A 14551-nucleotide genomic window follows, 5' to 3' on the forward strand; every position below is an offset into this window, starting at 1 on the left:
CACAGCAAACACCCTGAGAGAGTGAGTCACTGACTCCACTGGCTCAGAACCATGGTTGCCGAGGACATCAAGGTAAATTGGCAATGACCAGAATGCTACCCAACAGAAATTATGTTCAACAAGACAAGGTCTAACCCCCAGAAATCTGGGCCCTTCTCCCAGCCACATGATAAGATGGGAATATGTAGGTGGAAAGAGGAAAAGATTGTTTTCCCCATTTCCTGCATGTTTTAATCACTAATGAACAGTTACATTGGAAGAAGTATGCAGAAACATTGCTCTAAATCTTTGGTGAGTAGTGACTGGGATCTTAAAAGCTTGCAAGTGGCCATCTAAGACGTAACAATTCACCTCTCCCCTGAAGCAAAGAATATTGAAGAAAACCAAAGACATATGGAAACAATTAGTGCAAAGGACTAATGGACTAGTGAACCTCAGCCTATATGATCCTGAGACCAGAAGAACTAGATGGTGCCTGCTACAACTTCCAACCACTCAGAAAAGGATTAAAATAAGAGATCCTGGATAAAGTGGGAGGAAAATGTGGGGAAAAAAAAAAAAAAAAAAAACAACTCACAATCATAAAAAAGACAAGGCTTACTGGTCTAATAGAAACTGGTGAAACACCTGAGACTATGGACTCTAGTCACTCTTTGGGCTTGGAATCGAACTCCCTGCTGTGGTTTCCAGCCAAACAATAGATAGCTGTATAAGGCGAACATTTACACCAGGAAGGTACACTTCTTACAACAATCAACCAAGGGAGACTAAAACAAAACTCACTGCCATAGAGTTGGATTCAACTCAGAGACCCCTCCTTGGGTTTCCGAGGCAGTATCTCTAGGGAAGGAGATTGCCCAACCTTCCTTCTGAAGAGTGGCTGGGGGCTTTGAACTGCCAGCATTCTGGTTAGCAGTCAAATGCCTTAGGCACTATGCCACCAGAGCTCCCAAGGGCAGTATTTTCACAGAGAGATAGCTCAGAGGAATGCATAGGAAAGAAGGACACAGGGAAAGGTAACCACAGGCAGGAAAAGGTAAGAAAGCTGTTACATTACGGGGATTGCAATCAATGTCATGAGACAAAATGTGTGTGAACTGTTGTATGGAAGATGAATTTGCTCTGTAAATTTTCACCCAAATCACAACTGAAAAAAAAAAAAGAAAAAAATAAATCAATTGTCTTATCGTACCAGGCAAATCTTCTGCAAAAGACCTCTTTAAAGTATTTAAGAGCAAAGATGTCATTTTGAAGACTACAGTGCATCTGACTCAACCCATAATTTTTCAGTAGCCTTATACGCATGTGAAAGCTGGATAATGAATAAACAAAACAGAAGAGTTGATGCCTTTGAATTGTGGTGGTGGCAAGGAATACTGAAAATTCCATGGACTGCTAGAGGTATGAACAAATCTGTCCTGGAAGAAATACAGCCAGAATTCTCCTTAGAAGCAAGAATGGCCAGATCTTGTCTCACGTAATTTGGTCATGCTGTCAGAAGGACCAATACCTGGAGAAGGATATCATGGTAAAGCAGAGGGTCAGTGTGAAAAAGGGGAAGACCCACAATGAGATGGATTGACACTGTGACTGCAGTGATGGGCTCAAGGATTGTGAGGATGGTGCAGGACTGGTAGTGTATCATTGTGTTGTGCATAGGATTACTTGATGGTGTCTACACAGCAACAACAAGAGGCTGATGTGATGGCAAAAATATTCTCAAAAAACAAACCAAACTCATTGCCGCCAAGTTGGTTCTGACTCATAGCGACCCCTCCTTGGGTTTCCAAGGCAGTATCTCTATGGAAGTAGATTGCCCACTCTTCCTTCTGAGGAGTGGCTGGTGGGTTTGAACCACCAGCCTTCTGGTTAGCAGTCAAAAAAGAGACTACTACAATCTAATACTCTCTGCCTCATCCTGTCATCTCCTGTACTTGAAGTTCTCCCCATTATTTACTGGTTTGGATGTGGGGTGTCTTTCTGCTTTAATCTACTGTTCCTTGTACATAAAATCATGAACCAAGCAGTTTTTTAGTGGAATAGGATTCTAATGGGAAGCAATTTGGAGGAGATATATAGCTGTGAGAAGGACCTGCCTGGGCCTTTAAGGAAACCTCTGTAAAGGTGAGAAAGGAAAGGCATTTCATCCAATGGTCTTCCAGACCTATTTTTATTGATTTGACTCATTTTCAGTGCTAAGAACTCATACATAGTACCCTCTCCCAGCTCATCCTCTCTTCTAGCTCCACCCCTTGACCCCTTCATCCCCCCAACCAAATTTCCTCTGTGCTAGTCTAGTCAACTGAATTTGTCAAGGAAAGCCTGACTTTTATGGAGTTGGATTTTGCTTGAGGATCAGACCTATGGTCTGCTCTTTGACAAAATGCTACCCAACAGAAATTATGTGCAACCAGAAAAGGTCTAACCCCCAGGAATCTGGGCCCTTCTCCCAGCCACATGATAAAATGGGGATATGCAGGTGGAAAGAGAGAAAAAGATTGTTTTTCCCCATTCCCTGCATGCTTTAATTACTATTGAAGAGTTACATTGGAAGAAGTGATTTCCAGCTAGCCAGCAATTAATTGATTTTCTGCCTCTCCAGCAAGTATACATCTCCTACGACTTGGATGAGTCTGATGGGTAAGGGGAATGCTTGGCCAGGACCAGCTGTGTGTGTCCATCATAATCCCCTTTGGTCCCCAACCTAATCTGGAAGTAGCAGCTCAGCATTAGTGGCAGCCAGAAAAGTTGGACATGGGAAATGAATGAAGGCAGAGAATCAGTAGCAGCAGGACTGAAAAAAAAGAAAGAAAGAAAGAAAGAAAGTGAATATGGAAAAGTCATCCTTGGATTGAATCTTAAAAATCCCACAATCTATGGGTTTCTAATCTGAAACCCATGCATAGGCTTTAAAGATTCTATAAGCCCCTTAAAATCATATGCAAAACTTGTTGTGTGTGGGTTTTTTTCTGGGGAGAGAATTCACAGTTTTCATCAATCTTAAAATGCTTTATGATCCCCCAAAGTGAAGAGCAGTAATCTAACATATTTACTATTGTTTAGCATAGTGCCTAAGGCATTTGACTGCTAACCAGAAGGCTGGTGGTTCAAACCCACCAGCCACTCCTCAGAAGGAAGGTTGGACAATCTACTTCCCTAGAGATACTGCCTCGGAAACCCAAGAAGGGGTCTCTATGAGTTGAATCCAACTTGATGGTAGTGAGTTTAGTTTGGTTTTTGTAGAGATGAAGAAACCAAGGCTGAGGAAGGATTTGTAAGATGTCCAGTGTCACAGTGGCAGGTCAGAATTTGGAGCAATATCGAATGTCTCTAAACACTTGATCTTGTATATTTCCTACTCTATCTGTTTGAATGACAGCCTCCTTGCCTATGGACAAATTCCTCATGAGCACAATTAAGTGTTCTAGAATTCCCATTTTTCTCAATGTTATCCCCAATTTGTTATGATCCACACAATCAAATGCTTTTGCATAGTCAATAAACCACAAATAAACATCTTTCTGCTATTCTTTGCTTTCAGCGAAGATCCATCTGACATCAGCAATGGTATCACTCATTCCACATCCTCTTCTGAATCCAGCTTGCAGTTCTGGAAGTTCTCTGTCGATATACTGCTGCAACCATTTTTTTTAACAATTATCTTCAGTGATATTTTATTTGTGTGTGATGTTAATGATATTGTTCAATAATTTCTACATTCTGTGGGATCACTTTTCTTTGGAATGGGTACAAATAAGGATCTTTTCCAGTCAGTTGACCAGGTTTCTATATTTAGAATTAGTAGATATTGCTAAATAGTTTTCTAATGTGATTGTACCAAACTCCCCTGATTTTTAAATCAGCCAACCTTAGCTCATCCTCAGATATTCTCATGATCAACCTCCTGTGCTGTTATTCTGAATTCATCCCTACCCTTGTTCCTGCAATGACTCATGCTCTCACTCCAAATTCTCTTCTCTTGGATTTACTGAATTACAAAAATTATGTCTTGAAGAACCCACAGTGATCATGCAGTTCAACCTCAGTGCTTCTGAGGTGGAGAAAGTGAGGCCCTTGTGGGGTGAGTGAGGAAGTTGTCTAATGATGCCAAACACATTCTCACTTCACCTGGGACAAGAACACTCAATTGTAAACACTTTGATAGCAGCAGAGGACATATCCTATTCATCTTTTTGATCTCCCAAGCTTAGTAAAGTACCCAATCTATGAAAGTACACAAAGAATATTTGTCAAAAGAAGAAAAATGAAATGAAAGTCTCCTTAGAGATATTTAGTGGAGTGTTTGCCACATTATAAGAATGTGTATGTCTGGTTCACAAAAAAGATTTTAGGTGACACCCTGCTGAAGAACAGTGAATCCACTGTGAGAAAGATATTTCCTCTTTAGTTGTCTTTTAATCATTCCAGTTACCTTGAGGAAAATGTCTCAATTTGGTGCTACATGTCACTTCACTAACACCTGCCAATCTCCTCTTTTAGAAAGGAGAGAGCAAGAGGATCAAGTTCAATCAAGATTTAATGATGTTTTGTTTTTGTTCCATTTTTTTTTTTTTTTTCATTTACCTTTTACAGTGATTACCTTCTGTTTAGAGAAGGTAATGTGAGTTTTCTATTTATAGTCGTGGTAGAAAGATTACTTTTTTTTAGCAAATTCATTTACTGAAGTAAAAAGTGAGTTCACTTTAAGATAAAGGTAAATAAACAAATAATGGTAAAAGAACTATAATATGTGCATGTGGCCAAAAGTCCTGAAGGTGGTCAGAAAATGACTGAAGGCCAAGTATGCTTCATCTAGTTCAAACCTGTTTTGGTCAAATTGGGAAACCAAGGCCCAGGTGGAAGAGATGTAAATGGCCATTGGAATTGACTGTGAACATTCTCAGTACAGTACTCCTTATGCTCAAACGTGGTCTCGGTGCATGTTACTTCGGGAATAAAAACATAGCTGTAGTCCTAGGCTCCCCATCTATAATAAAGAAGACTTAAACAATTACCTGTGGCATTTGAGAAGCACTTCCACTGAATACACTTGTCTTTCTATAGAAGCCTATGTAGGCAGTTTGTCATGTAGCCTAGAAAAGAAGATGTTTCTCAGGGATAAAACTAAACCTGCTGTGGTCAAGTTGATTTAACTTAATGTGACAATATAGGACAGGGTAGAACTGACTCATAGGATTTACAAGGCTGTAATCTTTATAGAAGCAGACTGCCACTTTTTTCTCCTGTGGAGCAGCTGGTGGATTTGAACTACTGACTCTGTGTAGCAGCTGAGTGCTTACACAACACCATCAGGGCTCTTCTTCCTTCTATAACACTGTTGCTTTCATCGTTTAGCTTTTAGAGCCCCTTCTCTCATCTGTCCTGAGATAGAGGCTGTTAAATGACTGTTTTCTAAAGTGTAGCTCTGCTTATACCTTACCCCACCTCCAACAGCTTAGAGAGCTCCCCACTGACTGTTAAATTGTGTTCTACTTCCTTAGCTTGGCATTCATGGCCTGCATAGCTAATCTCTCTTTTTGGTTTACAACTCCTATTCACCCCTCCACTATTCCACATTCCAGTCACGCTAAACTACACATGTTTTTTTTTCCCCTAAAGATGCTCCTTTTCCTGCCCTTGTGCATTCCTTTATTTCTGGAACGCCTTTCCCTCATCTCTGACCATCTACTTCCTGCTTACCACCTCTTGACCATCCTTATTCAAAGGCCTTATTCCTTCAAAAAGCCTTTTGTGATATGCGTAATCTCTTTCCTCCCCATGGTAGTAAAAAGGATTCATCCTTTGCTGAACTGCCTCCCTAAATGTAAATAGCAAAGTTCTATTCAAATAGATGATCTCATTTAATCATCACAACAAACCTGTGAACTAGGTATTATTATTATTAGGATTATCATTTTATAGTTGAGGAAACAGAGGCACAGAGAGGTTAACTAACTTTCCCAGAGTCACATAACTGGCCAGCATCAGAGCCAGAGTCTGAACATAGGTGTTTGGAACCCAAAATTCACATACTGTTGCCTGGTGGAATGAATTATGGGGAGTTCTCTGCTCATCTCTTTCTGAGATGCTGTGAGAACCAAACATATGTCTCAGGTGAAGATAGAGTTGGAAAATGCCTTTTCTTCTCACAATTGATGGTTTGGGAATCTGAGTCTGGCAAAGCTGTTCACTTTGCACCATCCTGGGCTGTCCATGGAGTCACTGCCCCAATAGCTGCGGAGTTATGCTGAGAAAGCCAGGCAGGATACTGAGGAACATTCTTTCTGCTTTGATGCAGGGAATGGTCCTGGCCTGCAGGAGGAATGGTTCCAGTTTTAAGGAGAGTGAGTGCTTGGCTCCTGTCCCTGGGTTGCTGCAGTAGAGCCTTGCACAGTCTGCTCCTGCCTAGGGACACAATAAATCGCTGGGCCATGGCCCTGGCAGCCAGCTGTGATGTGATCAGAAAGCCAATGGGAGTCACAGCTGAGCCTTTGGTGGCTGCTTGCTTCATAGTCCTCTCATCCATCACGCCAGATGGAGAAACCACCTTCTTTCCAAATGGGAACTCAGGAACAGACAGTCAAGTCCTAGGTGGGCATAGTGCATTAACTATTTCCAGGCACTATATATATATTTAACTTTTTATTGTGATTTTAGTGAAAGTTTATAGAGCAAATTGGTTTTCCATTCAGCTGTTCATACAGGTTTTATTTCCTGACTTTGAATGCAGTCCTCACGATGTAACACTCTTCCCACTTCCTCCCTGTGGTTACCATTTCAGTTGGTCTTTCTTTCCTATGTATTCCTGCCTTCTGAGCTTGATTCCTGGGGAAATGCACCCCTTTGGATCTCCTATCATTGGTTGTTCTAAAGGGTGTGAACTTCCCTGCTATTGTTGTTCACCTTCTGGGCCTAAGGAGCTCTGGTGGTGCAGTGCCTATGGCATTTGACTGCTAAGCAGAAGGTTGGTAGAAGGAAGATGAGGCAATCTACTTCCATAAAGATTTACCACTTTGGAAAACCCATGGGGGTCACTATGAGTGAGAATTGACTTGATGGCGGTAGATTAAGGTTAGAGTTATAGGCCTGTCTAGTGTTTGGGCTGAAAGTTGAGCCATGGAGGTGAATTCAGTTCTGGGTTTGAGAGGAGACCAAAGGACACAGTGTCAGAGTTCCACCAGTCTGTATCAAATAAGTAAGCCTTGTCTTTTTTTATGATTTTGAGTGTTGTTCCACATTTTTCTCCCACTTTGTCCAGGACCTTCTATTTTGATCCCTTTCAGAGTGGTTAGCAGTGGTAGCTGGATATCATCTAATTCTTCTGGTCTCAGGGTTGTGGTGGCTGAGCTTCACGTGGTCCACTAGTCCCTTGGACTAATTGTTTCCATGCATCTTTGATTTTCTTCACTCTTGTTTTCTCTAGATGTGGCGAGACCAATAGTTGTACCTTAGATGTTTAATCACAAGCTTTTAAAACCCTAGTCAGAGCAGGATTTTTTTTTTTTTTTTAGTTTTATTGTACTTGGGATGCAAATTTGTTTTACATTCAACAGTTCATGCACATTTGATTTCATGTCCTGTTTACCATCTCCAGCCATAAAACAACTCTCCTCCCCTCCCATCCCTGTGACTACCCCCTCCCTGTACCCTACTTGACTATGCACGCCTGTCTGTCCAGCTTTCCCTTTATGTGAATGCTGCCCCTCTGGTGTCTCATGGCTGATTGCTCTCAGGGGTGCATCTCCCTAGAGAAGCTGGGTGCACCACCCTGTGGTAGGTGTTCTGCATGTAGGTCTTTCTACTGTTGGGCTGAAAGCCAATCCATAGGAGTAAGTTCGTTTCTAAGCCCAAAGGGTAACCAGGGGCCATAGTCTCAGGGGTTCCACCAGACTCTATCTGACCACTAATTACAGTCATTTTTGTATTTTGTTCCACATTTTTACTCCCACTGTATCCAAGGTCTCCAGTTTTGATCCATTTCTGAGTGGTTGGCATTGGTAGCCAGGCATCATCTAGTTCTTCTGGTCTTGAGGTCATGAAGGATGAGGTCCCTGTGGTCCATCTGATCCTTGGATGAATTGTTTCCAGATGCCTTTGATTTTCTTCATTCTCCTTTCATTCAGATGAGAGGAGACCAATAGTTTCATCCTAGATGGCCACTCAAAAGTTTTTAAGATCCCAGTCACTACTCACCAAAGTAGGTTGTAGAACAAGATTTTTATGTACTATGTTGTGCCAGTGGAGCATGATGTCCCCAAGACTATGGTCTTGAGTCTGCAGGCATGGTGATTCTTTCTCTCAAGATATTTGGTTGTCTCTGAGAAGTTACTCTAACTCTGTCTTCTGTCAAAGTAGGAATTCTTGATTTTAGTAAAGCACTTTCATATTTTCAGTGGTTTCATGTGCATTATCTCACTTTTGTGTGCCATCGAGTTCATTCTGACTCACAGCAACCCTACAAAGCAGAGTAGAACTGTCCCATAAGGTTTCCAAGATTGTACTCTTTACAGAAGCAGATTGCCACATCTTTCTCTTACAGAGCAGCTGGTGTGTTTGAACCCCCAACCTTTGGCTAGCAGATGAATGCTTTGACCATTACACCATCAGGCCTACTTCTATTTCACTTAATTCATAGCTGGGACTATACTGTGCTGAACCTTGCTTTTTCAACTGAATATATCCTGAAAATATCCCCATGTTAACAAGACAGATGTAATTCATTCTTTTTAAAGTTGTCAATTACAATGGATGTACAATAATTAATGGTTTGAGCAATTTGCTATTGATAAACATTTAAGTTGAATTTTTTCTTTTATTATTGGTTTATATACAATGCTGCAATAAATTTCCTTGCATATATATTTAGCATATTTTTGGGTAAATTTCTAGCAAAGAAATTGCTGAGTCAAAAGGCAAATGAATTTTAAACTTTGATAGTTATTGTCATATTGCCTTCTGAAGTTTGCATTAATTAATACTAAAACTAATAGTGTATGAGAATGTCTCCCAACTTTGCCATTTTTTTCTTGCCCATCTAATAAAAGTTATTTTTAAAATAAGTAGGTAAAACCCTATTACTTCTAAAGCCCCCTCTTTATTTTGAATCTTTTGTCATTTTCTAACTTGTTATATGATTTTTTCCCTTTCTTCTATTAGACACGAGGCAAGAGGAATCATAATCATTTGTATATGTAATAAAATAAAGATATATTATTTTTTTTTTCATTTATCTAGCAATGTAGGAGAAAAAGAGGCAGATCCACATATGAAAAGTTTCAATTAGCCAAAGCTGCAATAGCCATGTGGCTATTGCATACAGGGGACAAAATTTGCATGTGGGGATAAAAGGGAGAATGTGGTAAAGAAGTATCAGAGATAATTGTTATGAATGAGTTCCTAGGGGGCATAATTATTGTAGAAGGGTTTAGCATGTGCTGGCTCTAGTCCTCTGATTATGAGCTCTTCGAAACAATGTTCAGGACCCTCCCATGGTCTCATCCATACATAACTCAGTCAGAAATGATTGTTTGATGGAAGCCTAGGAGCTGCAGGAGCTGCTTGGGCAGATATGACATACTGGCAAGGAGATATGACCAAAAAATTTATAAATTTGTAAACTGTATTAATAGATCTGATGCTTAACCTTGTCAATTCCACTAACTCCCTGAGTGATCCTGAGCAAGTCTTTTCATGCATATGGGTCTTGGACTTATCATCTGTAAAATGGAATTAGAGATTGAACTACATAATTTCTCACCATTGAGGTGCTATATGTAAGCCACTACTGGAACATAACATTATTTTTCTTTTCTTATTAAAAAAACACCAAACTCACTGCTGTCAAGTTGGGTCTGACTCATAGAAACCCCTCCTTGTGTTTCCGAGGTGGTATCACTATGGAAGTAGATTGCCCGCCCAACCTTCCTTCTGGGGAATGGCTGGTGGGTTTGAACCACCAGCCTTCTGGTTAGCAGTCAGATGCCTTAGGCATTATGCCACCAGAGCTCCTTTATTTTCTTATATAGTTTTATTTTTAATCAAACCTTAGATTTAAATACCTTTAAATAATCATTAGGAAAAATGGCAATGGATTGGAGCAAATGGGTAAGCTCTTGAATGTCAGAAGATAGGCCTGGCATTCTGCTTCTGAAGGATCACAGCCTTGAAAACCCTGTGGGGCATTTCTACTCTGCACACATGAGGTCACCATGAGTCAGAATTGACTCATTGGTAACTAACAACAACACTAACAACAATTGTGTAAAGCATATCCCTGATGCTCCCAAAAACCCAGTGCCATCATTTTGCTTCTGACTCAAAGCAACCCTACAAGACAGAATAGAGCTGCCCTATATGGTTTCCAAGGCTGTACTTCTTTATGGAAGCAGACTGCCACATCTTCTCCCAAGGTGCAGCTGGTGGGTTTGACCAGATGACCTTGCAGCTAGCAGCTGAGCACTTTAACCAGTGCACCACCAGGGATCCTTACTCCCATTCATAGTTATTTAATTTTTTTCAGTCTTTTCATTTTTTTTTATATTTATCTCTTAATCATATGCACAAAGGGCCCCTCTGTGATTTGTCAGTTTAGACATATCTTTTGATTTCCTTCTATGAAAAATGAGGCATTAATTATCTTTTACCCAAAAGCTCCTCCCTGAAAGCATGTGTCATGGATTGAATTTTGTCCCTCCAAATTGTGTCAGCTTGACTGGGCCATGATCCTCAGTGATTTGGCAGTTATGTAATAATGTAATGTGGTAGTTATATAATAATCCCTCATGATATGACAAGCCAATCAGTTATAAGAGGATTAGGGTGGGGTATAGCACCCTTAATTCTGTCACATCCCTGATCTGATGTAAAGGTAATTTCCCTGGGGTGTGGCCTGCAACACCTTTTAGAACAGAAATAAACGGACAGAGAAGCAAGCAGAGAGAGGGGGACCCACTACTACCAAGAAAGAAGAGCCAGGAGCAGAGTGCATCTTTTAGACTCAAACAGAATCCCTATACTGGGAATTTCATAGAACCAGGAGACATAGACAGAAATCCTTCTTCTAGAGCTAGCACTCTGAATTCAGACTTCTATCTTGCTAAACTGTGAGAGAATAAATTTCTGTTTGTTAAAGCTGTCCACTTGTGGTATTTTTGTTATAGCATCATTAGATAACTAATTCAGCACACACACATTATTCATTCTCCTATCTTCAATTACTGCATGGTTAGATGTCTCAATAGTCAGTGTTTACATTATGTATATGCTATTTACTGTTAAGTCACGTAGAATACCATGATTGCTTTTCCTTCCATTTCTTTTTTATTGTCTCCTCTTATTTGTTTAGTTTTTTAAAATGTAATTTTCCAAAATTTGTTCCCAAATGCCATAGCACACTTCCATTTATTTTAGTCTCCTCTTATTACATTTAGGTATATTAGATAATCTATCAATTACATATTCCTACAGACATCGGTTTTAGACTTCTGGCTTGTTTTAGTATGGACAGACTAGGTAGGATCTCTATCTACTAAACTCTCTTTATCATCAACATAAGGAGTTTCTTCTTCTTTATCCTGGATTGAATACTACATATTTCTCTTTCTTGGTTTGATTCTATATCTTGTTAGAAAACTTTTTTCAGTAGTTGTTTTGGGAAGGATACACAGGAAGAGACTTTCTAAATAATTTGCATGTCTGAAAATATCCTTAGTTTATCTTTACACTTAATCTACATTTTGATTGGGAATAGAATTTTATGTTAGAAATTGCTTCCTGTTATAATTTGGAAGGCATCATTTTATTTTCTTCAAGTTTTTTGTATTGCTATTGAGAAGGCTGAAGCCTATCTGCTCATTGATCCATAATATAAAGTGGGGACCCCTCTGTGGAACATAAGAGATATTTTCTTTATTCCCAGCACTCTGAAATTTTCAGTGATGTGCCTTAGTTTACCTCTATTTTCACCCCCTGTACTACATGTTTTAATAGGTCTTTCCATGGTAGCCTCTGAGCTCTGGTAGCATAGTGTCTACGGCATTTTACTGCTAACCAGAAGGCTGGCGCTTCAAACCCAGCAGCCATTCTTCTGGAGGAAGATTAGGCAATGTACTTCCGTAGGGATACCACCTTGGAAAACCAAGGAGGGATCGCTATGAGTCAGGTTCAACTTGATGGCAGTGAGTTTTTTTTTTTTTTTTTGTTCCATCTGGAAATTCACATACTTTGATAATCCTCAACTTCATCTTTTATCTCTGTTGAGTTTTTAATTTCCCTATTACATTTTTAATTTCCAAGTGTTCTTTTTTGTTTTCTTTGTTGTTGTCAGGTTCAGTTGAGTCAGTTCTGACTCATAGAGACTGTGTACATCACAGAATGAAATTTACTTTCATCAGAATTGTTACTACGTGTGAGCCCATTGTTACAGCCACTGTGTCCCTCCATCTCCTTGAGGGTTTTCTTCTTTTTCACTGACCTTCTACTTTACCAAGCATGATGTCCTTTGCCAGGGACTGGTCCCTCCTGATAACATGACCAATTTATGACAGACAAAGTCTTACCATCCTCACTTGTAAAGAGTATTCTGGCTATACTTCTTTGAAGACAGATTTGTTCATTCTTCTAGCAGTTCACAGTACACTCAATATTCTTCACCATAATTCAAAGGTGTCAATTCTTCTTTGCTCTTCCATATTCATTGTCCAGCTTTCACATGGAAATGAGGTGATTGAAAATATCATGGTGTGGATAGGTGCACCTTAGTCCTCAAGGTGATATCTTTGCTTTCTAACATTTTAAAGAGGTCTTTTGCCGCAAACTTGCCCAATTCAATATGCCATTTGATTTTTTCACTATTGCTTCCATGAGCTTTGACTGTGGATTCAAGCACAATGATATCATTAGCAACTTCAATATTTTCTCCATTTATCATGATGTCACTTATTGGGTTAGAAGGAAGGATTTTTGCTTTCTTTTTATTAATATAAATCAATACTGAAAGTTGTCGTCTTTTATCTTCATCAGTAAGTGCTTCAAATCTTCTTCACTTTCAGAAAGCAAGATTGTGTCATCTCCATATGCAGGTTGTTAATAACTCTTCCTCTAATCCTATACTGTGTTCTTCATGTATTTAAGATTCTCAGATTACTTGCTCAGCATACAGACTGAATAAGTGTGGTGAAAGGATACAACTCTGATTTTAAACCATGCAGAATCCCCTTGTTCTCTAATGACTACCTCCCAGAGCTCCTATGTACAGTTCCTGTGTGAACAAATTAAGTGTTCTGTAATTCCCATTTTTTACAATGTTATCCACAATTTGTTATGGTCCACACACTTGATTGTCTTTACATGCTGAATAAAACTCAGGAAAACATCTTTCTGCTATTCTGTGCTTTCAGCCAAGATCCATTTGACATCAGCAATGATATCCTTTGTTCCACATCCTCTTCTGAATCTAACTTGAATTACTGGTATTTCCCTGTAAGTGTACTGCTGCAACCATTTTTAAATTATCATCAGCATGATTTTTTTGCATATTATATTAATATTGTATGATAATTTCTGCCTTCCATTGGATGACCCTTCTTTGGAATGGACACAAATATAGATCTCTTCCAGTAAGTTGGTCTGGTAGCTGTCTTCCAAATTTCTTGGCATAGATGAGTGAACACTTCCAGTATTGAACACTTCCATTTATTGAAACATCACAGTGGGTATTCCATCAATTCCTGGAGCCTTGTTTTTCACCCATGCCTTCAGTGCAGCTTGAACTTCTTCCTTCAGTAGGATTGGTTCTTGATCATATGCTACCTCTTGAAATGGCTAACATCAACTAGTCTTTTTTGGTACAATGACTCTGTGTATTCTTTCTATCTTCTTTTATTGTATCCTGTGTCATTCAATTTTTTGCCCATAGAATCCTTCAATATTGCAACATGAGGTTTGCACTTTTTCTTCATTTCTTCCAGCTTGAGAAATACTGAACATGTTCTTATTTTTTGATTTTCTAACTCTGGGTTTTTTCACCTTTTAGTATAATACTTTATCTTCTTGAGCTCTTCTTTGAAAGCTTCTGTTTAGCTTTTGTAATGGTTAAGTTCATGTCTCAACTAGATTCTCAATAGTTTGGCAGATGTTATGTAATTATCCTCCATTTAGGGATGTTATGTTAGCAGCCAGTCAGTTGAAATGGAATTTTCATAGGGGATATGACCTGCATCCAATATATATGAATGTTCTGGCAAGGCTCCCATTGTCTCTATCCTGCATGTGACTCATCATCATCTGACCTCCAGTTCATAGGACATGAGCCAGCAGCCTTCTCTCTGACAAGCAAATTTTGAGATTGGTTAGACCCAAAGCCCTGTGAGAGAGCAGCCTGCCATCTGACATGCCAATACTGGGTTCATCAGTCCCTGCAACCATTCTCTGGTATATAAAGAGAAAGAGAGAAGGAATGATGCGGTTGTGGATACTGGCAAGTCCTAAATCTATGGGTCAAATGTCATACTAGAGGCTTCCTCAGACTCAGGTGGCTATATATATATATATA

Source organism: Orycteropus afer, unplaced genomic scaffold (assembly GCF_000298275.1).
Source record: "Orycteropus afer afer isolate SDZICR_OR568_19922 unplaced genomic scaffold, OryAfe1.0 scaffold00110, whole genome shotgun sequence".
NCBI classification, from domain to species: domain Eukaryota; kingdom Metazoa; phylum Chordata; class Mammalia; order Tubulidentata; family Orycteropodidae; genus Orycteropus; species Orycteropus afer.